This window comes from Macaca nemestrina, chromosome 4 (assembly GCF_043159975.1).
Source record: "Macaca nemestrina isolate mMacNem1 chromosome 4, mMacNem.hap1, whole genome shotgun sequence".
NCBI classification, from domain to species: Eukaryota; Metazoa; Chordata; class Mammalia; order Primates; family Cercopithecidae; genus Macaca; species Macaca nemestrina.
The window spans coordinates 30549797-30574918 of record NC_092128.1 but is presented as its reverse complement, the minus strand read 5'-3'; the positions used below and the strand labels follow the sequence as shown (position 1 = coordinate 30574918).

Below are 25122 nucleotides of genomic sequence, written 5' to 3'. Positions count from 1 at the left end.
TCAGTACATGGCTTTAAAATGTGCCTTATAGGGCCGGGCGCGGTGGCTCAAGCCTGTAATCCCAGCACTTTGGGAGGCCGAGGCGGGCGGATCACAAGGTCAGGAGATCGAGACCACAGTGAAACCCCGTCTCTACTAAAAATACAAAAAATTAGCCGGGCGCGGTGGCGGGCGCCTGTAGTCCCAGCTACTCAGGAGGCTGAGGCTGGAGAATGGCGGGAACCCGGGAGGCGGAGCTTGCAGTGAGCCGAGATCGCGCCACTGCACTCCAGCCTGGGCAACAGCGTGAGACTCCGTCTCAAAAAAAAAAAAAAAAAAAATGTGCCTTATAGGACAACACTTAATCCCAATGGGTGGGGATTTCACACAAAGTATGTTTGGGCGGGCAGGTTTTGTACTGCTGCACGCACTATATTGAATAGACTAGAGCATGCTTCCTGCCACCATTTCTGTTTCTTTTCTGGATAAAACAGTCCTAATTAGACACAAGCTGGGAACTAGGATGCAAATAGCATTTCCTAAATCTCCTAACCATGCCTTAATCAATCCCCGTCTCTGTCCACACACAAGAGGTTACATCTTGGTCCCCTGGAGCTACAGGCCAGCAGCCAACCTGGATGTCTCTTTGTTCCCTTTATATAATAAAAATCAGAGTCTACTGATCTTTTCTAATTATAGATTCTTTCCTTCCTCTTTGTCCTTGTTGCCCTTGCCCAAACTAGAGTCAAATTCTGGAGGCACCAAAAATCTCAGTGGAGGCAGAAAAGATGAATAAGAGCTCAACAGACAAAGAAGGGGTCATTTCAAGTTCTGAGAACAGTACAAGCAAGGCTCAGAGGCTTCCCATGACATGGTGCTCCGTGGAACAAAATGTAGCTCTGTATATAGGAACAGAGGCCCAAGCGGAACCATATGGCATGATAGCGGGGCACACAAACACGCAGCTACACTGCCTGGGTTTGAATTCCAGCTCCATCACTTAGTAGCAAGTTACTTAATTTCTATGTGTCTGGATCCCTCATCTGCAAAATAGGATCATAATAGTGCCCACCTCTAAGGGTTGTTGGGCGGATTAAATGCTCTGACAGACCGAGAAAACTTAGTATAGTGCTGGGGCATAGTAAGTACCCCATAGATATTACTGTTCCCAATTCGTATGTAAGTGTTGGAACAGCCCACCCTTCACCATTCAACTCCAAGTCCGCTTTGCACAGGAAGCTTTCTTCAATTAATCTGAAATGGCTGTCATACATCACCCCAACATACGCACTCTCATTTGTATCAATATTTTGTTTTGGCTTTTGGGGTGTGTGTGTGTGTGTGTGTGTGTGTGTGTGTGTCAGGGTCTCACTCCTGTCACCCAGGCTGGAGGACAGTGGCGCAATCATGGCTCACTGCAGCCTGGACTTCCTGGGCTCAGGTTATTTTCCCACCTCAGCCTCCTGAGTGGCTGGGACTATAGGCACACACCACCATGCCTGGCTAATTTTTGTATTTTTTTTTACAGCGACAGGGTTTCGCCTTTGCCATGTTGCCCAGGCTGGTCTCAAACTCCCAGGCTCAAGCAATCTGCCCACCTCAGCCTCCCAAAGGCATAATATTAATGTTTTTACAAACTTATTCTCTAACTGTGGGTTGGGGACTGTCACATTAACAGAGAGGGAAGCTTACTGCAGAAAATTAGGGAGTTGTCTTGTGACACAATGACTCAGTTACGCATTCAACATTCGGTCAGCAACTATTTATTTATTTATTTTTTAAACTAGAACATTTATCACATGACTAATCATTGAAATTCTTAAGATGAACTGGATGCTGCAACAGCTGCCCTCTTGGGTTTAGGTGTTGTTCCTTTTCAGAATCTGGCCTCAATCTGCAGCAAACAATTTTTAGGTGTCTCATTCAACCAGTCCTGGTGGTATTTCACTGTTTAGCCTTGGCACCCAGTTATACTTCCTCTTGTGTTTGGCAGGGTAGCCACATTTGCCACAGGTTGTCTTCTGGAGGTGGTAGGCCTTAGAGCCATAGTGGTGGCACAACTTGTGTATCTTATTGTGATGCTTCCCAAATGATGACATTCCCTTCATCATCTCGCTTCTGCAGCTGAGACCAAACAGACTAGAAGATAAGGCACTTCCACTATATCTGGTCAGCAAATATTTACTGAACACTTACTATGTGTCAGAAACCATATTCCTCATGGCTTCCCCTAAAGCTCCATGTAGGAAAATTAAGCATGAGGGTTATTGATTGAAGGGTCTCAGAAAAACAAACCTTTGTCACTAACATCCCTCCTCCTGGCCATTTGCAAGATTTGGCACTGATTACCCATCTTCAAACCCCTTGTTAGTCATTCTCACACCGCTATAAAGAGCTGTAAAGAATGGCTGGAGACTGGGTAATTTATAAAGAGGTTTAATTGACTCACAGTTCTTCATGGCTGCGGATGCCTCAGGAAACTTACAATCATGGTGGAAGGGGAAGCAAACACATCCTTCTTCACATGGTGGCAGCAAGAAGTGCAGAGCAAAGGGCGGGAGAAGCCCGTAAGAAAACCATCAGATCTCATGAGAACTCACTCACTATCTCGAGAACAGCAGCATGGGGGTAACTGCCCCATGATTCAGTTACCTCCCACCAGGTCCATCCCAGGACACATGGGGATTATGGGAACTACAATTCAAGATAAGACTTGGGTGGGGACACAGCCAACCTATATAATCCCTCTTAAAAATCATGCATTCTATCTAGGCTGCTGTAGCGGTTCACACCTGTAATCCCAGCGCTTTGGGAGGCTGAAGTGGGAGGAACACTTGAGGCTAGGAGTTTGAGACCAGCTTGTGCAACCAAGCGAGACCCTGTCTCTACAAACAAAAAATTTAATTAGCTGGGCACAGTGGTACGTACCTGTAGTTCCAGCTACTGGGAGTGGGGCAGGGCACTGACTCAGGAGGATCACTTGAGCCCAGGAGGTTGAGGGTGCAGCAAGTTATGATTGCACCACTGCACTCCAGCCTGGGCAAAAGAGAGATACCTACCCTGTCTCTAAAAGTAAGTAAGTACATAAAATAAATAAATAAATAAATAAATAAATAAATAAGTACAGCTGGGTGTGGTGACGCACACCTGTAATCCCAACACTTTGGGAGGCCAAGGCTGGAGGATCACTTGAGCTCAGAAGTTCAAGACCTGACCGGGCAACACTGAGACCCTGTCTCAATAAATAAAAATTTAAAAACATAAAAAAAAATACAACTAATGCATTCTGATTGGGTCAAGGTTCTAATTTACCCAGAAAGGTCATACATCAATTATCTAATAGCATAGGAATTCCATTATCTGATTAACTCATCTTCTGTCTATAGCCATACCACCCTGAACGCCTGATCTTGTCTGGTTAACTTATCTTCTGAAGCACATGGATCCATAACGGGCTCCAGTGGGGCTGAGAACACTAGAAATTATCTGCTTGTGTATCTGTACTATTTCCCCCTGGATTCAATTTCAGGCAGTATAGGAACTAGATAATCAGACAGTATTCCCAATACCAAACACCTAAAGCATGACAAACATTCCTTTAAATGCATAGCAGAGCTTGAGGGTGGAGGAGGAAGGGAAAGCTACAGGGACAACAAACAAACAAACAAAGCAAAGAAATGAGAACCCTGAAGCTGTGGCTGCGGGTTGGGGGAGAGGGGGCGGCTGTTGAGTAACGTTGATAACCAAAGCCTGGCATAAAGCTGGGGCCCTCAAGCGCTTTGCTCTCAAGGAGGAGTGGACCAGGAAAAATCTGGCCATCAGCAAAAGGAGGAGGAGAAAGGGAAAATGTATCTGCTTCAGTCATAATTCTGGACCTAAAAAAACATTTCCACTGAGAATTTGCAATCCTGGGCTTCAGGTGTATTTGCAAACAGAATGCATACTGTGCCTGGTCTGGGCAAACACAAGATCAAACATGAACAAACATTAGCGGTGGATTGTTAGTTCCTTGAAGAAGCTTTGCACAAAGCTTCTCTAGAGGAGCTACAGTTAACCCAGGCTACGTATGATTCCCACACAAAAAGTTTGGACAAGTAAAGCTCAAACGCAAAAAATAAATCACGCAGCAACAAGCCTACATGAGCAAATGCCAGCATACCCAAGCAACAGCTGCATAATATCCTTTCTATTTTTCTATAACAAAATTATTAGGTATAAAGTAAAAAATAAGAATTTAAAAAATATTTACAGAAAAATAAAAATAAACTGAAAACATGACAAAGGGGCCATATACTATCAAAACAGATGAGAGACATTTGAAAAAATAAATCAATAGAATATCTAAAACTGAAAGCCATGATAATCAAAATTAAAAACTCAATGGGCAAGTTAAACAGCAGATTAGATAGGATGGAAGACAGAATTAGTGAACTAAAAAAAATACAAAAATGAAAACAAGCCAAACCGCCTCCCCCACAAGATCTAAAAAGTTACACAGAATGAAGCAGAGAGGGACAACAACTTGGAAAATATGAAGGAAATATTAAGAGACATGAAGACCAGACTGAGTAAGATGAACATGCATCCAATTGAAGTACTGAAAGGAGAAAATAGAATAGGGAGAGGCAATATTCTAAGAGATAGTGGCTGAGAATTGTCCAGAAGCAATGAATGACATGAAACCCTCAACTTCTATCATCAAGGAAGCTAGATGACAAAGGAATAATATTTTTCAATGTATAAGAGTAAATAACAGGTCGGGCATGGGAGCTCACACCTGTAATCCCAGCACTTTGGGAGGCTGAAGCAGGCAGCTTGTTTGAGCCCAGGAGTTTGAGAACAGCCTGGGCAACATGATGAAACCCCTTCTCTACCAAAAAAAAAAAAATTAGCCAGGCATGGTGGAGCATGCCTATAGTCCCAGCTACCTGGGAGGCTGAGGTGGGAGGATTGCTTGAACCTGGGAGGCAGAGGTTGCAGTGAGCTGAGATCACACAACTACAATTCAGCCTGGGCAACAGGGCAAAAACCCTGTTTCAAAAAAAAAAAAAAAGTAAATAACTAGCAAACTAGAATTTTATACTTAGTCAAGATAACATTTAAAAGCAAGGGGACCTATCGAATGGGAGAAGTATTTGCAAATCATGTATCTGATAAGGGAGTTGTATCCAGAATATATAAAGAACTTCTACAACTGAAAAATAAAAAGACATGTAACCTGATTTGAAAATAAGCACAGAATTTTTTTTATTTTTTTTTATTTTTTTTTATTTTTTTTGAGATGGAGTTTTGCTCTTGTTGCCCAGGCTGGAGTGCAATGGCACAATCTCGGCTCACTGCAACCTCCACCTCCCAGGTTCAAGCAGTTCTCCTGCCTCAGCCTCCCTTGCAGCTGGGATTACAGGTGCCCGCCACCATGCCCAGCTAATTTTTTGTATATTTAGTAGAGACAGGGTTTCACTATGTTGGCCAGGGTGGTCTTGAACTCCTGACCTCTGGCGATCCACTCACTTCGGCCTCCCAAAGTGCTGGGATTACAGGCGTGAGCCATTGTGCCCAGCCACTTTTTTTTTTTTTTCATCACCCAGGCTGGAGTGCAGTGGGGTGATCTCGGCTCACTGCAGCTTCTGCCTCCCAGGTTCAAGCAATTCTCCTGCCTCAGTCTCTCAAGTAGCTGGGATTACAGGTGCCCGCGACCATGCCCGGCTACAACTGGGTGAAGGATTTGAATAGACATTTCTCCAAAGGAGGCTTACAAATAGCCAATATACTGATAAAAAGATGTTCAACATCATTAGTCATTAGGGAAATACAAATGAAATCCACAATGAGATACTACTTAACAACCACCAGGCTGGCTAAAATTAAAAAAAGTAAAGACAATAACAAGTGTTGACAGGACATGGGGAAATTGGAACCTTTCTATATTGCTGGTAGAATTACAGAATGATGCAGCCACTCTGGAAAACAGTTTGGCAATTCCTCAAAATATTAAACACAGAGATACCATATAACCCAGCAGTTCTACTCCTAGTTGTAGACCCAAGAGAACTAAAAACATGTATCTACACAAAAACATGTACACAAATATTCATATCAGCTTTATTCATAATAGGGTGAAAACTAACCCAAATGTCCATCAATTGATGAATGGATAATAAAATATGGTATATCCATACAACAGAATATTACTTGGACACAAATGAAATTCTGATACAAGCTACAACATAGATGAAACTTGAAAACATTGTGCAAGTTGGAAGAAACTGAGGCAGGAGAATAGCAGAGTAAGCTGGGGGTGAAGCGGATCCTTGGACGTAAGCTAGCTTAATCAGTAGCAAAAGCAAAACATGCAAAATAGCAGAAGTAGAATACACAAAATAAGGGAATAAGCAGTATGTACATAAGGGAGTAAGCAATGAGTTGAAACATGCAAGATAAGAAAAATAAGGACTTGCAGTAGCAATTTGGTCACAAAAAAATAAAAGTAAAGATAAGCAATTTGGTCAAGAGATACAGTAAGGTTGAGCAAGTGGAAGAAAAAAAAAAACATATAAAAGGCCATGAAATGTAACAAACTGGGACTGATACCACTCGCTGGTCAGCCTGCTCTCTCCTCTCTGGGAGTGTTACTAAGCATAACAAATTTTTGCTGCTTTGCTATGCTATCTGTGTCACGTCCAGTTCTTTGTTTGGGACACCAAGAGCCAGGAACTACACGGTACCATCCATTAACAAAACCAGATACAAAAGGTCATATATTAAATTATTCATTTATATGAAATGTCCAGAATAGTATTCCTTTGTATGGAATCTAAAAAGTATAGGCCCATTGCATGGCTCACGCCTGTAGTCCCAACACTTTGGGAGGCCAAGGTAGAAGGACCACTTGAGCTCAGGGGTTTGAGACCAGCCTGGACAACATAGAGAGACCCAGTCTCTACAAAAATAAAAAATAAAAAAATTAGCTGGGCGTGGTAGCGCATGCTTGTAGTCCCAACTACTCAAGAGGCTGAGGTGGGAGGATCCCTTGAGTTGTGGAGTTCAAGGCTGCAGTGAGCTATGATGGCACCACTGCACTCCGGCCTAGGTGACAAGGCAAGACCCCATCTCAAAAAGGAGTTGTTGGTGTGAGAAGAGTAGAAATTTGTGCCTTAGGGGAACCCAGGAGTGTGGCCTGTACCCAAAATCACTCCCTGGGTAATACTGATGAGGGAGCTGCTCTTCTGAAGCCTTGTTTCTTCTGGTCCCTTGCACCTCTGCTCCCAGCTCACCCTGGTCTGCTCCCAGATATCCTGTACCCCTAGAAGTCCAGAGGACACCCATTCTTATCACCCTTGTGGTAGCTAGTGTCCTATAGCACTATCTGCCTGCCTTCTTCCCATCCCTTCCCCATGATCCAACACAGCTTTCTGGTGTCCTAAAAGGAGTTAGTCTGACATATCCCCAGCAAATGTGTAGATGGTGTCAAGAAATCTTTTCCCCTCCCTATTTTACAAACCACTCCGCTCCATCTGTATTAGTTTCCTAGGGCAGTGGTAATAAAGTATCACAAATTAGGTGATTTATAACAATATAAATTTATTCTCTCACTGTTCTGGAGGCTGGAAGTTTGAAATCAGGGCATTGGCAGGGCCATGCTGCCAACTAGGGGAGGATCCTTCCTTGTTTTTTCCAGCTTCTGGTGTCCCCACACACTCCTTGGCTCATGGCACCCTAACTCTAATTCTCTGCCTCTGGCATCACATGGCCATCTTCCCTCTAGCCTGTTCAAATTTTCCTCTTCTTATAAGGACACCAGTCACATTGGATTAGGGCCCACCCTAATCCAGTGCCCCCTACTCCATATCCTCATTTGCAAATAAAGAGAATACTATTAGGACTGTGTGTGCATGGAACAAAAGAAAATGGGCGCTTTCACACAGTGTGCCTAGGAAGGCTATTTCACAGTATGGAACAAGAGCCTTAAAAGGTGTGCTGGCTGTGTGTAGTGGCTCACACCTGTAATCTCAACACTTTGGGAGGCCGAGGCGAGAAGATGGCTTGGGCCCAGGAGTTCAAGACCAGCCTGGGCAACATGATGAGACCCGTCTCTACAAAAAATAAAAATAAAAGAACAAAAGTATCAGGAGTGGTGGTGTGCTTGTGGTACCAGCTATTTGGGAGGCTAAGATGGGAAGATCGCTTGAGCTCAGGGGGTCGAGACTGCAACAAGCCATGATAGCATCATTGCACTCCAGCCTGGGTGACAGAGTGAGATCCTGTCTCAAAAATAAAACAAAATAAAAAAACAAAGGCATGCCTTCTGGCTTTTACTCATAGGTGTTACTCTTAAGGAAATAATTGGGCAAGTGTACAAAAATGTAAGTATAAAGATATTCATTGCAGCTTTGTTTAAAACAGTAAAAAGAAGCACAAACATTCTAAATGAATACAAAGGAGAATTTATTTGCTCTTAAAGAGGTTGCAATTCAACTGAATTCTTTACTTTTACCTATGTTTCCTTCTCTTAGAACCACAACCCACTTGCAGATATTAAAATGGTGTCCTTTTATGAAACAATTAGAAACTTGAATATTGTTTGATGGTATTAGGAATCGCTATTGATATTTTAGCTGTGTAACAGTGTTTTAGCTTTGTTAAAAATGTGTAAACTTTATTTATTTTTTGATTTTTTTTTTTTTCTGAGATAAGTTCTTTTTGTGTCACTCAGGCTGGAGTGCCGTGGTACAATTATAGCTCACTGCAGCCTCAACCTCCCTGGCTCAAGCTATCCTCCTGCCTCAGCCTCCTGAGTAGCTGGGACTACAGGTACCTGCCACCAGGCCCAGTTCATTTTTTAATTTGTTTGTAGAGATGAGGTCTTCCAATGTTGCCTGGGTTGGTCTTGAGCTCCTGGGTCCAAGCGAGCCTCCCGTCTTGGCCTCCCAAAGTGCTGGGATTACAGGCATGAGCGACAGCACCCGGCCTCAAATCTTCAGCTTTTACAGATGCATACCAGATATTCGCAGCTGAATTGACAGGCTGTATAGGATGTTCTTCAAATAACACAGGCGCGGGGAAAGCACATGTGTATGTGAATGGGGCAGAATTGGTCATAGGGTTGCTGGTGGCTGAAGATTGGATACCTGTAAGCTATTCTGCTCATCTGTCTACTTTTGTGTATGATCTAAATTCTCCATAATAAAAAGTTAAACAAAGTATATATCTAGTTGAATTCTGCTTTTGTAGAATCTTCTAGGTATGACAGCTTCATAGGCGGCTCTATTAACACTTCTCCATTATGTAATTTTTCTAAAATGTCTGTTTCTCTAACTTAATTGTTTTCCAGGATGAAATGAGTATGAAAGTACTTGGGGGACTGACAGCCTTCTACATATAGAAGAGATTATTAGGACTCATTAGTGTTCTAAATATGTATTATTGTACTCTTTAGTGGAGAAAGAATTAAGTTAAATTTTTGGCTTCAAATAATTCATAGTCTAAAATTTTCCTTGATTTAAAGTGACTTTTCTCAAAAAGACAATTCAGGAAGGGATATAATAAGACCATGTGTGTAATGAGGCTGAGTTTGGTGCTGAAAAACTCAGCTTCCTTTGATCAATCAGATCCCTGGAGGTGGGATGGGGCAGGGACCATGTGTCCTATTCATTGCTGCATTTCCAGCACCCAGCACAGCCTCTGGCACACTACATAGGATAATAATAATAGTGGTGATAATAATAATAAAATAGAACTAACATTTGTTGAGCTTCAGTGCCAAACAATGTGCAACTGCTTTGCCTGAATAATTTCATTTCATCTTCAAAACACTCCTACGGGGAGTGTCTCAACATCACATTGAGAGAAAACTGATGCGAATACTGAGCCTCAGGAAGATTAAGTTACTCACGCAAGGTCATCCAGTCAGAGAGTGTGGGGCTGGCTTTGAACTCACGTCTGTTTGTCCTGGAAGTCACTACTTTTTTAATCAAGATGCCCTGAAATGCCAACGTGAGAAATCTGGTTCTCTTAGTGTGTCTCTTCTTGCAGGGACAGTGAGGACAGCAGGATATTGGAGCTTGGTGACACTTGCCTCTGCAATTCCCTAGGCAGCTCCCCCAGCTCAGATTCTACACCTTCAGGCTACTTCCTGTTGTCTTTTGGGTCCTCAAACAGACTTTTGCACAGAGAAAAGAAAACACTCACTAACCAATAAGCACAAGGCCTGGCAGGTTTATTTCTCTCTGTAATTTAATAAATTGACATTAATTAATAAGTGTTCATATGTCAATTTTGTGATTTTTTAATTTGAGTTATTGTAACTGTATATATTATATAGTGTATTTGTATTAATTTTATTTTTTTGGAGACGGAGTTTCACTCTTGTTGCCCAGGCTGGAGTGCAGTGGTATGATCTCAGCTCACTACAACCTCCACCTCCTGGGTTCAAGCAATTCTCCTGCCTCAGCCTCCTGAGTAGCTGGGATTACAGGCATCTGCCACCATGCCCAGCTAATTTTTGTATTTTTAGTAAAGACGGGGTTTCACCATGTTGGTCAGGCTGCTCTTGAGCTCCTGACCTCAGGTGATCCGCCCACCTTGGCCTCCCGAACTGCTGAGATTACAGACGTGAGCCACTGCGCCTGGCCGTTTTTATTAATTTTTAACTTTTATTATACGCGAGTCATATATAAACTTAAGTGATTTGAGTGATAAGGCCCAAAGCCTTGTCATCTAAGGGTGTGATGATACTATCAAGCTTTCAGATCTATCAGTTAAATAATTAAGAGGTAGGAGGGAATAAGTGTCCTAAAGGCAAGAAGTTCAGTTTCCAAAATGCCTTGCCCAGTGGGTTTTTCATAGTTGACATTTAATCAATAGTTGTTGAATAAATGACTGTGAAAAAGAAGAAAATAGTCATAAACAAAATTGAAAGCAAATAGGCCAGGTGTTGTGGCTCGTGCCTGTAATCCCAGCACTTTGGGAGGCTGAGGCAGGAGGACTGCTTGAACCCAGGAATTCAAGACCAGTCTGGGTAACATAGCAAGACCCAATCTCTACTACTAAATAGTAAAAATTATTTACAAAAAACTAAAAGCAGCCGGGCATGGTGGCTCACGCCTGTAATCCCAACACTTTGGGAGGCCAAGGCGGATGGATCACTTGAGGTCAGGAGTTTGAGACCAGCCTGGCATGGTGAAACCCCATCTCTACTAAAAATAAAAAAATTGGCTGGCATCATGGCACTCACCTGCACTCCCAGCTACTCAGGAGGCTGAGACAGGAGAATTGCTTGAACCCAGGAGGCAGAGGTTGCAGTGAGCTGAGATCATGCCACTGCACTCTAGCCTGGGTGACAAAGTGAGACTCTGTCTCAAAGAAAAACAAAACAAAACAAAACAAAAAAACTAAAAGCAAATAGGCAGGGAAATATTTTCGTAAGTACAATAACAAGGTCTCAATTTCTTTCTTTTTTTTTTTTTTGAGATGGAGTCTTGCTGTGTTGCCCAGGCTGGAGTGCAGTGGTGCGATCTTGGCTCACGGCAACCTCTGCCCCTCCAAGTTTTAAGCAATTCTCTGCCTCAGCCTCTGGAGTAGCTGGCATTACAGGCGCCTGCCACCACGCCTGGCTAATTTTTTTGTATTTTTAGTAGAGACAGGGTTTCACCATCTTGGCCAGGCTGGTCTTGAACTCCTGACCTCGTGATCCACTCACCTCGGCCTCCCAAAGTGCTGGGATTACAGGCGTGAGCCACCGCGCCCGGCCTCAATTTCTTAATATATTAGGAACTTGGGAAATAGATAAGAAAAGCATGAAATCTTCAATAGAAAAATGATAATGCTAAATAAATGCAGAATGAATAAATGAAAGAATAAGTGGGGGCTAATAGAGAGATGCCTTTCCTGGAATTTAACATGTTAATTTTTTTAAGGGGCTTTCCAGTGAAGACCCAAAGACCTGCTAGACAAATTCTCAAAGAGCTGTAACACTAACATATTAATTTTCCAAGAGTACATTGGGGACCATATGAAGACAAGCAGACCTCAGGTATGTGAAGGGGGACTTAGAAAATGCAAAGGGCTCAGCTGCAGAGCTGGCTTAAGCCTTTTTCAGATGCACAGGAGGACAGGAAAGGAGCTGCTGCATGGCCTGGCAGAACGATCAGATGTACCAAGTTAGGGAAAGTAGACAGGAAAATCCGGAAGTATACACTGGTGAGTTCCCTGCTTTGGAAGTAGGAATGTGGCTTTGCTGGGAAGCTACCCTTTGAGGAGGAAATCCAACTCTACAGGTAGACAGCAGTCTCCCAACAGCAGAGTTGGGGAGAGAGCCAGAGGAGGAGGAGAAGGGAAAGGGCCTACCTGGAGCAAGGCCAGCTCTCTGTTCTTCCCTGATGGGTGGGTCACAGTCGCCCAGCCTCTGGGACAAAGTTAGGGGAAACCTGGGCTCTGATGACAGCGGCAACTTCTCAGTCTTGTCTGGCACATAAAAATAGCTTTTCCAGGTGATGTGACTCTGGGGCTTAGCCAACTGCAGGCCTGGTTACTATGCTTGGTTACCGGCCTTTGCCCTGTCTCCAGATCTTGGAATGACTTTGGCTTTACACACTTCCCCCTAGGGGCCTCATAAGTGAAGCCTCATCCTCAGGAGACAAGGGTGGCTTTTCATAGTGTGCCCCCTTTGTGGGAAGAGTATGCTGACCTTTAGGAGGGCAGGAAGGGCGTTTCCCTCCTTCCTTGGCTTGGAAAACATAGGGGAGCTCAGCCAGACCATGTCTACTGTTTCCTGGGTAATTCACTAAGCCAACCAAAGAACCTGAACTTCCTGCAGTGATGAGGCCAACACACAGTCTCAGGTACACAAAACCACCAAGAGTCACATGCCTCCTGACTCACAGACCTACCCCAGGAGGCTGTGAAAGCAGCGCACAACCAGGCCCAGGCCCTGGGGGTACTAGGAGTCACATGAACAATGAGAACATCAACAGGCCTGAGGTCACTGACAGGTGCAAAGGTTCCTAGGGTACACACATTTGCCCTAATATACACATACCTGTCCTGATTTACATACTCAGAGCCCCTCGGGCAGTATATATCCCATGATGCACTGAGCTCCTTATTTTGGGTAGAACTCCCTTTTAGAGCTAGTACCCAAGCTGCTCATTTTCCTTGCTATGAAGGAAGATTCTCCACATCCCTCTATTCCTCCTTCTCCCTGATTTCTCCCTGTTGTACAGATAGAGAAGTGGCAAGGGACAATGGTGATTTAATTCCAGAAGGCTGAGGAACCAAGGCTACAAAGACTCTATAGAAGCACTTAGTTATAGAATCTAATCAGCTATAAGGAATGCTTGGAGCCATTATCAAGTTCAGTCTGTTTTCACAAGGATCCTAAGGCTGGAGAAGCGAAGAAGTTTGCCCAATGCCCCAGGCTGGGCAGTGGCTGAGGCTGAATTTGATGATATAGGTGGGATAGGCAGGTTCAGTCTAGCTGGAGAATTTAGTTAGCTCAGGGGTGGGGTTGGCTTACTGATTTTTTTTTTTTTTTTTTTTGAGACAGAGTCTCGCTCTGTCACCCAGGCTGGAGTGCAGTGGCGCAACCTCAGCTCACTGCAACCTCTGTCTCCCAGGTTCAAGTGATTCTCCTGCCTCAGCCTCCCGAGTAGCTGGGACTACAAGCGTGTGCCACCACACCCAGCTAATTTTTGTATTTTTACTAGAGATGGGGTTTCACTATGTTGGCCAGGCTGGTCTCAAGCTCCTGACCTCAGGTAATCCAACTGCCTTGGCCTCCCAAAGTGCTGGGATTACAGGCGTGAGCCACTGCACCCAGCCTGGTTTACTGATCTTTAGTGCATGTGAGTAATAGATTGGTTCACTGATAACAACTGAGCATCTAGTTTGCACAAGGCACAGACTGAGAAGCAAATATATATTTAAATCTTAAAACAACCCTCTCAAAGTTAAAGGAAATAATTAATTAACAGAGACGATCAATGAATAAGGATGATGCTTACAATACATTTTTAAAATTTTATTTTGGCCGAGTGCGGTGGCTCACACCTGTAATCCCAACACTTTGGGAGGCCAAGGCGGGTGGATCACTTGAATTCAGGAGTTTGAGATCAGCCTGGCCAACATGGCAAAACCCTGTCTCTACTAAAAATATAAAAATCAGCCAGGCATGGTGGCAGGTTCCTGTAACCACAGCTACTCAGGAGGCTGAGGCAGAAGAATCACTTGAACCCAGGAGGCACAGGTTGTAGTGAGCCAAGATCACACCACTGCACTGCAGCCTGGGTGACAGAGCAAGACTCCATTTCGAAAAAAAAAAAAAATTATTTTGGATTCAGTGGGCACATGTGCAGATTTGTTACACGAGTATATTGCATAACGGGTTTCTAGTGAACCCATCACCCGAACAGTGAACACTGCACTCAGTGAGTAGTTTTTCAAAAGGGACCCCCTCTGGAGTCCCTGGTAAGAACTTTTAAGAAAATACACAAGACATTCTCTAGACGGAACATGCTTATAAACTGAGAGGTATAAACATCAAACGCCGTATCAGCATGTGATTCTCCAACATGCAAAAGAATCCAGGATGGGGGACTGGGGAGGTTTTCAGGGTCAAATGGGAAAGCTGGGAGCCTGAGACACCAACAGTTATAGCTGACTTTCAGGATCTGTTAGGCGAGGGGCTGAGAGGTTTGGTGTGGGTAGGGCTTTGGGCCTTCATCGTTGACAGGAGGGATTCTGACTGGACAGCTTTTTCTTTTTTTTTTTTTCTTTTGAGACGGAGTCTCGCTCTCTCACCCAAACTGGAGTGCAGTGGCCGGATCTCAGCTCACTGCAAGCTCCGCCTTTCGGGTTTACGCCATTCTCCTGCCTCAGCCTCCCGAGTAGCTGGGACTATAGGCACCCGCCACCTCACCCGACTAGTTTTTTGTATTTTTTAGTAGAGACGGGGTTTCACCAGGTTAGTCAGGATGGTCTCGATCTCCTGACCTTGTGATCCGCCCATCTCGGCCTCCCAAAGTGCTGGGATTACAGGCTTGAGCCACTGCGCCTGGCCCTGGACAGCTTTTTCTCCAGTCCTTTAGCCAAAGGAGGAGGGGTCACTGGGAGAAGGAAAAAAGGGTGGGAGTCTCCTCAAAGACCAGTTGTCCTCTACCACTCATTACCCCCTCTCCCGACAACAGCCACTGTCCTTCTTGGCTAAGATAAGAGGCAGCAGGAACAGCCCCCTGCCCTGCTCTAGCCGAGTTGGAGCAGAGCCACGGAGTGAGTTGGCTGGCGGCAGAAATGTCTGGGCATCTGTGTCTGGGGGAGAGGTGCCAGCTGTCTAGGCGGAGAGAAAATGTGCCCATGTGCACACACATGTGTGTAAAGGTAGGGCATGTGTCAGTGAACACATGCAGCAGAGGGAAGAGCAGCTGTTGTAATTGTGAATGACAACAGCATAGACACCAGGAGAACCCCATTGTCTCCCAACCCATAGACTCGGACTCTGCCTCCCTGCCAGGAGCAAGACACCTGTCTCCTCTGGTAGCACCTCCGCCATCTACCAGGCAGCAATGGAGCTCATTTGAGCCTGGCCCTTTTGCGGCTAACCTGGGCTCTCCTATGCTCAGAGAGCCCACTGTGACCGCCAAGAGAAGGTGACAGCAAGGAGGAAAGCTCCCTCTATGTTCTAACATTCAATGATTTTATGGTTCCATGAAGGAAAAAGAGAGCAACGTGTCAATACACAGATTTATCCTAAACTGCTAAATGGAAATAACTTGGAGAACAGCACAGAATGAGTAAACTCTTAAATACATGTCTCCAGTGAGTTTCCTTTTTGATTCTAATTAACTCCATAAGACAGAGGACTGTCCCCAAACCTTTATTGAGATGAGAAAATAGGGACTTCTTCACCCCAAATCTTTCCTAAGGTTTTTTTATTTACATACTTTTTCAAAACATTCATTGAATACTTTTTCTTCTTCTCATAATACATGCTCATAGCAGAAAAACTGAAACTCAGGAAACTATCAAACCTCCATAATCCACCCCATTCTCACTTTACTTCCACAGGCCCCAGATATGCCTTCTATAGGATACTCCATCATGTTAAGATGAGCCCACATCTCACATCTGAAGTTACTATGCTAGTTGAAACTGTCTAGTTGGCCAGGCGCGGTGGCTCATGCCTGTAATCCTTGCACTTTGGGAGGCTGAGGCGGGTGGATCACTTGAGGCCAAGAGTTCAAAACCAGCCTGGCCAACATGGTGAAATCCCATCTCTACTAAAAATACAAAAAAATTAGCCAGACGTGGTGATAGGCAGCTGTAATCCCAGCTACTCAAGAGGCTGAGGCAGGAGAATTGCTTTAACCTGGGAGGTGGAGGTTGCAGTGAGTCGCGATCGTGCCACTGCACTCCAGCCTGGGTGACCCTAGGCGAAACTCAGTCTCAAAAAAAAAAAAAAAGAAACTGTCTAGTTAACATATATTTTGCAGACCTTTGATTAAATGTTTGTGAATTTTAGTTTTGTCATTTAAATTTTTTGGAAGTCAATATATTTTGTTTTCTATATCTCAAATATGTTTGAGAGTCCTTGAAAAGTCTATAGGCCCCAGGAACTGTGCTTATTGTGACTAAAGAATAAGAGGACCCTGCCCGGTAAAAAATGTTACTATTTAAGAGTAGATATACTGTCAGTCTCTCTCTCTCTCTCTCTCTATGTATTTATCATGGTTAACTTAAAGGGCCCATATAGTTTTGAATACTGTTTTTCTCCTATTCCACATTGTTCATCCAGTATTTCCCAAACAGAGCTTGAGAGCAGAGGCCTGCTGTGTTGGTGGGAGTCCACCACCCATACCACAGCTTCTCAGTGCAGGTTCTAGGACCACCCACCTCTTAGGTAGAAAGGCTCTGAGAGAGACAGCTTGTCTCCCTCAGCCCTGTGCTTCACAGATGAGGAAACTGAGGCCTGAAGAAGTGACTGGCCCCAGGTGAGTGGTTAGTCAGTGCCACAACCAGACTCAGAATTTAGGTTGCTGGCTCAGGTGGGAGGTGAAGAAGTCACTGCTTGCCTTGTTTGCCCTCTGCCCATTTTCCAGGGCCAACTCTCTGTGGGCACCTTCCTCTGGTGCCATACTGCCAGGCCCTCCCACTCCACTCCCACTTCCCACTAGCTGCTCCAAGCTCTTGACCCAATTTCCCCATCCAAACTCCTGGGTTTGTTTTCCCTTCATTGTCACCATGTTGCTCAAGCTGTAAATTTACAAAATGTTAGTAAATTTTAATTTTTTTCTCTGATGGTAAAAGTAACAGATGCACATGGGAGAAAATAGGAGGGAAAAAGGAGTTCATTATCATATCACCCAGAGATGATCATTGTAAAAATGCTGTGCAACAAACATCAATAAATAGAATTAGAAATTGATCAGCTGCTCCGTTATTATTATTAATATTTTTTGAGACGGGGTTTTGTCATGTTGCCTAGGCTGGTCTTGAACTCTTGGGCTCAAGCAATGCTCCCACATCAGCGTCCCAAAGTGCTGAGATTACAGGCATCAGCCACCATGCTTGGCATGTTCCTTTCAGTTATAAAATATCTCAGATACACAAACATGATTCATTCATTCAACAATATTTGTTGAGCATGTACTACATGGAAGGCACTGTTCTGGGTTTAGGAACACAGTAATTGACACAATAGTCTGAGTCCTTGTTCTCAAGGAGCTACATTCTAGCAGAGGAAGACAGATAATCAACAAATAAATATAAAATAGTGTTGAGTACTATGAAGAAAAAATAAAACAGGGTAAAGGAGAAGAGTAGGTGTTGAGTGTTGCTGTACATGAAATGATTAGGAAAGCCTCCCTGAGAAACGACATTTGATCAGAGTCCAGAAGGAATTGACAGAGCAAGCCAAATATTGAGTGAACATGTTTCAGACACTGAGGACATAATAGTGAATAAAAGTGACATTCTGCTCTGGGCCACCGGTTCTCCTCTTCATTGTAGACACTTTGTACTATTTTACCTAATGGCTTGAAGACTGAATTGTACAGGAAGGGAAGGAAGAGGAAGAGCTACCCTTAACATTTTAATTTTTTTTAGCCAGGCACGGTGGCTCATGCCTGTAATCTCAGCACTTTGGGAGGCTGAGGCAGGTGGATCACCTGAGGTCAGGAGTTTGAGACCAGCCTGGCCAACATGGTAAAACCCCATCTCTACTAAAAAAAAATACAAAAATTAGCTGGGTGTGGTGGCTGGCACCTGTAAATCAGCTACTCAGGAGGTTGAGGCAGGAGAATCGCTTGAACCCGGGAGGCGGAAGTTGCAATGAGCTGAGATCACACCACTGCACTCCAGCCTGGGTGACAGAGTGAGACTCTGTCTCAAAAATAATAATAATAATAATAAATATAAATGTATTTATTTATTTATTTATTTAATAAGGTTGGTCTTGAACTCCTGACCTCAACTAATCCACCCGCCTTGGCCTACCAAAGTTCTGGGATTATAGGTGTGAGCCACTGCGCCCAACCAACTCTTAACATTTTAATATACGGACTTAAAAGTCTAAAATTGGCTGGGCATGGTGGCTTACACCTGTAATCCCAGCACTTTGTGAGGCTGAAGCAGTGGATCACTTCAAGTAGATCACTTGAGGTCAGGAGTTTGGGAGCAGCCTGGCCAACATGGTGAAACCTCATCTCTACTAAGAATACAAAATTTAGCTGGGCGTGGTGGCAGGCGCCTGTAATCCCAGCTACTCGGGAGGCTGAGGCAGGAGAATCACTTGAACCTGGGAGGCAGAGGTTGCAGTGAGCCGAGATTGCACCACTGCATTCCAGCCTGGGTGACAAGACCAAGACTCTGTCTCAAAAAAAAAAAAGGCCAGGCGTGGTGGCTCACACCTGTAATCCCAGCACTTTGGGAGGCTGAGGCGGATGGATCACCTGAGGCCGGGAGTTTAAGACTAGCCTGGCCAACGTGGTGAAACCCTGTTTCTACTAAAAATATATATACAAAAGTTAGCTGGGCATGGTGGCACATGCCTGTAATCCCAGCTACTAGGGGGACTGAGGCAGGAGGATTGCTTGAACCTAGGAGGTGGAGATTGCAGTGAGCTAAGATCATACCACTATACTACAGCCTGGGCAATAGAGCAAGACTCTGTCTCAAAAAAAAAAAAAAAAAAGTCTAAAATTAATCAATATTTACTTTCCTTCCAAATAAAAACATACTAAATTTTATCTTTGCTCACTGTTCCCATCTGAAATGTTTACCAATTTTTAAGTTTATCTTGTTATTGTTACTTTTCCAAATCAACCATTATTACTAAAAATAGTTTTGCATAGTCATAATTTGTTTAGATACATCCATATGTTTTGTAAATATTTCCTTACCATTTTTTCTTGCATTTCCCTATTTCCTTTTGGGTTCAGTTTTCTTGTGTCTTAGGTTCATTCTTCAGTAGTTTCCATGGTAAGGGCCTATGGCAGCTAACTCTGCTTTTGTTTGTCATCTGAAGATGTCTTCAACTTGCCCTCCTTTTAAAAAAAATGACTTTATTTAGATAAAGTTCACATATCAGAATCCACCATTTTAAAGTATGCAAGTCAATGGTTAAGTATATTCACAGACTTGTATAACTGTATAACCGTCAGCACTGTCTAATTTTAGAACATTTCATCAACAGCCCACACACCAAAAAAAACCACCCTGTACCTACTAGCAGTCATTCCCCAGTCCCCTCTCCACCAGCCCCTGGCAACCACTTACCTACTTTCTGTCTCTGTGGATTTGCCTTTTTTTTTTTTTTTTTTTTTTTTGAGACAGTCTCACTCTGTTGCCCAGGCTGGAGTACAGTGGTGTGATCTCAGCTCACTGCAACCTCTGCCTCCTGGGTTCAAGCAATTTTCCTGTCTCAGCTTCCCAAGTAGGTGGGACTACAGGTCAGCACCATCATACCCGGCTAATTTTTGTTTTTTTTTGTAGAGGCAGGGTTTCACCATGTTGGCAGGCTGGTCTCAAACTCCTCACCTCCAGTGATCTGCTCACCTCGGTCTCTGTGCTGGGATCCTCAAAGTGCTGGGATTACAGGTGGGAGCCACTATGCCTGGCCCTGGATTTGCCTATTCTGACATTTCACATAAGTGGAATCATACAATATGTGCCCTTTTGTTTCTGGTTTCTTTCACTTAGCATAATGTGTTCAGGTGCATCCATATTATAGCATGTGTCAATACTTCATTTTTTATGGCTGAATAATATTCCATTGTATCACATTTTGTTTATCCTTTAGTCAGTTGATGGATATTTGGGTTGTTTCTACTTTTTTGGTTATTATGAATAATGCTGCTATGAACATTTGTGTATAAGCATTTGTGTGTGAACATACATCTTCAGTTCATTTGGATATATATTTAGGAGCGAAATTGCTGGATCATATGGTAATTCTATGTTTAACTTTTTGAGGAACTATTCTAAAGCAGCTGCACTATTTTACATTCTAACAGCAACGCATGAGGGTTCTATTTTCTCTACATTTTCATCAACATTTGTTCTTTTCTGGGTTTTTTTGCTTGTTTGTGTTATAGCCATCCTAGTGAGTGTGAGGTGGTGTCTCATTGTATTCTATTTTTTATGTTCATTTTAACATAAACTGTAGCATACCGTACACATACTATATACCCTTTTCATTTAACAATATATTGTAGAGATCTTGTCAATAAGTACAGAACTTACTCTCTTTTTTCTGGCTTTATGGTAATTCGCTGTCTGAATGCACCATCTTTTATTTAACCAGTTCTCTATCGATGGGCTGTTTTTTCCATTCTTTTACTATCACAAACAGTGCTGTAACAACTACCTTTACATACTCCATTCTCTACATGTGGAACTCTGTCTGTAAGGATAAATCCTAAAAATGGAATTCTGGGCTAAAGGGCATGTGTATGCTTTTATTTTTACAGATATTGCCAAATGGTACTCAGTGGTCTTTTTTAACACCTCAATGGTCTTGAGGTGTTTTTTAAAAAAAAAGCGGGGGTCAGGGAAACAATTACTGACAAATTGATTTCCATACAGAATGTACCAGTTTATACTTACCAGAAATGTAAGTACATGTTCTTTAAATGACCACTGGATGATAAGATCAAATTTGTGAAAATACTTGTGTTCTTAGTATGGTACTCTTGTGTGGGTTGACTTCAGAATCACTTCTTTTTAGGGGCTTTGGGGAAAGGGCAGCTTATAAAAAGCTTTCCTTGGTTGCAGTTCCAAGGAGGAGGTAGAGCCTGAAAACGGCTTGTCTTGGGGCCCTTATCTACCTTTCCTTGGTGAAACAATGGGTACTCACTGAAGATACTGGGTAAAATATTCATTCATTTATTCCTTCAATCAATAAATATTTATCAAAAGCCTACTATTTCATGCTAGCTGCTGGAGATGGAATGGAAACAAAATCAGACCAAACACTCCTTTCACTGACTTTTCAGGCTTTTGAAGGGATGCAGACATTAATACAACTAAGGCCAAAGTAACACATTGGGAGAGAAATGTCTATCATGCCACTGGAGCCTGGAACAGGGCCTGAGGGTCAGCAAGGGTGACCAGAGGAAATATGTTTGAATTGAGATGTGAAAGATGAGTAAAAGACTAGGTGAAGAAAGTCTTTTCTTCCTCTGGAGGAAAAAGCATAGTTAACAAATAAAGAAGGTTGGGTACGGTGGCTCACACCTGTAATCCCAGCACTTTGGGAGGCTGAGGTGGGAGGACTGCTAGAGCTCATGAGTTTGAGGCCAGTCAGGGCAGCATGGAGAGACCCCATCTCTACAAAAAAAAAGAAAGAAAAAAAAGAAAGAAAAGAAAGGAAAAGAGAGAGAGAGAAAGAAAGAACGAGCGAAATAACTAACTAACTAACTAACTAAATAAATAAATAAATTAGCTGGGTGTGGTGATGTTTGCCTGTAGTCCCAGCTACTCAGGAGGCTGAGATGGGAGGATAGCTTGAGCCCAGTAAGTCAAGGCTGCAGTGAGCAGTGATCATGCCACTATACTCCAGTCTGGAAAACAGAGTAAGACCCTTTCTCAACAACAATAACAACAACAAATAAAGAAGAGAGGCAATAATACCTACCTCATAGCATCATTAGAAAAATTAAATAGGCCGGGAGTGGTGGCTCACGCCTGTAATCCTAGCACTTTGGGAAGCCGAGGCGGATGGATTACGAGGTCAGGAGATCGAGACCATCCTGGCTAACACAGTGACACCCCGTCTCTACTAAAGAATACAAAAAATTAGCCGGGTATGGTGGCGAGCGCCTATAGTCCCAGCTACTCGGGAGGCTGAGGCAGGAGAATGGCATGAACCTGGGAGGCAGAGATTGCATTGAGCCAAGATCGTGCCACTGCGCTCCAGCCTGGGCGGCAGAGCGAGACTCAAAAAAAAAAAAAAAAAGAAAAAGAAAAATTAAATAATACATGTAAAGCATTTAGCAAAATGTTCAGCACATATCAGTTACTTGAAGAATGATTATTTTGTTTCCACTGTCTTTTTTTTTTTTTTTTTTTGAGACGGAGTTTTGCTCTTGTTGCCCAGGCTGGAGTGCAATGGCTTGATCACGGCTCAGTGCAACCTCTGCCTCCCAGGTTCAGGTGATTCTCCTGCCTTGGCCTCCCGAGTAGCTGGGATTACAGGCATGTCCCACCATGCCTGGCTAATTTTATATTTTTAGTGGAGATGGGGTTTCTCCATGTTGGTCAGCCTGGTCTCGAACTCACGACATCAGGCGATCTGCCTGCCTCAGCCTCTCAAAGTGCTGGGATTACAGGCGCGAGCCACCACGCTCGGCTCTTTTTTTTTTTTTTTTTTAAATAACCATAGTGAATGTTAAAATCCCAGTTCCCCAAGCAAAACATTACTACCCTAGTTAGGTACTTACTTCTAAGCTCTACCCCACACTGCCTTGGGTTGTTAGTTATCTTCTCTTATTCAGGTCTTGTTTACTCAACCAGGTGACAAGCTTATTTACAACAAGAATCTGGCTTTACACTTTTTAGCAAAATAATAGCTACTATTTATTGAGCATACATGACATACTCTTTATGTGCATTATTTCCAAGCCTCACAACAACCCTGTTTCACAATTATTTTTCTCATTTTACAGATTAAGAAACTAAAATTCAAAGGGGTCAGTTAGCCTGGCCAAGGTGTTGAAAGCAGGACTAAATCCTGATGCAGTTAGCTACATTTGTAGCTGACAGATGGAAAAGCATAGAGCTGCCCTCACCCAAACTCTTCTTATTTCCAACTGGCAAGACCTTTAGACAGTGGCAGTGAATATGGGGAGAAAGAATTGTTGGAGAGGTGCCCATCCCTTCTTCCAGCTGTGTGAAGTATAAATTTAGAATTCAAACTAAGTAGAAGCCAAAGGGTCATTGTAGAATTCCCACATTCATTCGCCAAGCCTACGCTGCTAATGAATGAGCAAAACCCCTCACTGGGAATTTTGTAGTTGATGATACAGATAATGCTAACACTCATGGAAGGTTTTCTATGTGCCAGGCATTGTTCTAAGTGCTTTATATGGATTAATTCATTTAATATCCAGGCTAAGATCTCACATAACAGCTGAGGAAACCAAATTACAAGAAGGTTAAAGGGTTCGCCCAAGGCCTTCACCTGGCAAAGTAGTGGCGTTTGGATCTGGCACTGATTTCGCAGCTTGAGACCTATTTAATAACAGTGTGAGAGAAGGGTTACAGAGTCAAGCAAAAAAACAGACGAAACTCTGGTATAGCGAAGGACCAAAAGTTCTGCGGACTGAGCAGGAAAGTTGGTTCCAAATGTCTGCCTGCCTGCCAGCAGGCCTCCAGCCCCAACCTTCTGCTTTCCCGGCTTCCCCACCCCCTCATTCCCGAGAGACCACAGCCAGCCAGCCAGGAAAGGAGGGGAAAGGTCGCAGTGGGGATTGGCTCCTCCCTTCCCGTCCAACAGCTCTTGTTCAGCAGAGCCCGCCGAGCTCGCTGAGATGTGGAAAGTCACAGGGTTCTTTCCCATCCGGCACGGGAACTTGACCCGGGTACACGGAACCGCCAGTTCTAAAGCCACCAGTGGCCTTCCTTTCCGCGGCCTGTACATCCCTTCCCGGGGGTCCTCCCCATTCCCAGTGTCTCTCCGGGACTCTCGGAGATCCCCGGTTGCGTGCTCTCAAGACAGACCGCACAGTCTTGGCTGAGTGGGTGGGGGGTGCTTAGTAAGGCAGCCCAGCCCCCAAATCTGGGCATAAGCCTGGTCTGTGACCTCCTGGTTCTTTAGTTCAAGCCGAAAGCACCCTTAAAAATCATCTAGCGGCCGGGCGCAGTGACTCACGCCTGTAGCCCCAGCACTTTGGGAGGCCGAGGTTGGAGGATGGCTTGAGATCAGGAGTTCGAGACCAGCCTGGGCAACACAACAAGGAAAAAAAAAAAAAAGGAGAAAAACAAAGAAGAAAAAAGTGGCCAATGTCTTCATTATAGATGAGAAAACTGAGGCCCATTTAAATATCAAGTGACTTGCCCATATGCAGTTAGGATCCCACACCAGGGCCAGGAGTATTTCACGTTTTCTTAAACGACACGACAAACTCTCATAGGAAGTAGAGCTTGCAGAGCTTAATGTGGTGCACAAGGGCCTCATCATTCCAGCGATACCGATGGCAACTGAAACTCGGGATTTGGAATCTTGGTACGTCTATGAAGTGAAACAAAACCCGCTCTTCAGTCTTTGAAGAAAATAACGAGTGGGTAGGGGTCTGGTGCCCTCTGACAATTTAGCGCTTGCCGAAATCTCTGGGGAAGAACCCACCCTCCACTGCAGGGCTTCACCTACACGAAGGCCGTCGGTGATTTTCACCTACTGGGGACGAGGGATATGTGCTCTCTGACTCCTTCAAATGTTTTCTACAGCAGAGATGCTAGTCGAGATTAATACATACGCCTCGTCTCACTCCAGAACACAATGACTCAAAACCGCACGACGTGTACTTTTGGAAACAGCTCCGCGGGAGAGCACCTTGGACAGTCCCGAAACCCCTTCGCCCGCAGGGCGGGGCCGCGGACGTGCGTCCCGGCGTGTGCGTCCCGGCGCGTGCGTGCGGCCTCCAGTGCGCTTGC

The 25122-nt window shown here is 44.0% G+C and overlaps 1 non-coding gene and 1 pseudogene across 1 annotated transcript; both read right to left on the bottom strand.

The window, feature by feature from the left end:
• Nucleotides 1–1519: 1519 nt before the first annotated feature.
• On the bottom strand, nt 1520–25090 carry LOC105474610 (large ribosomal subunit protein eL37 pseudogene; annotated as a pseudogene).
• LOC112425601 (U7 small nuclear RNA) lies at nt 11893–11954 on the bottom strand. The gene has a single exon (XR_003016718.1). It is a non-coding gene; the product is annotated as a U7 small nuclear RNA (small nuclear RNA).
• Nucleotides 25091–25122: the final 32 nt, after the last annotated feature.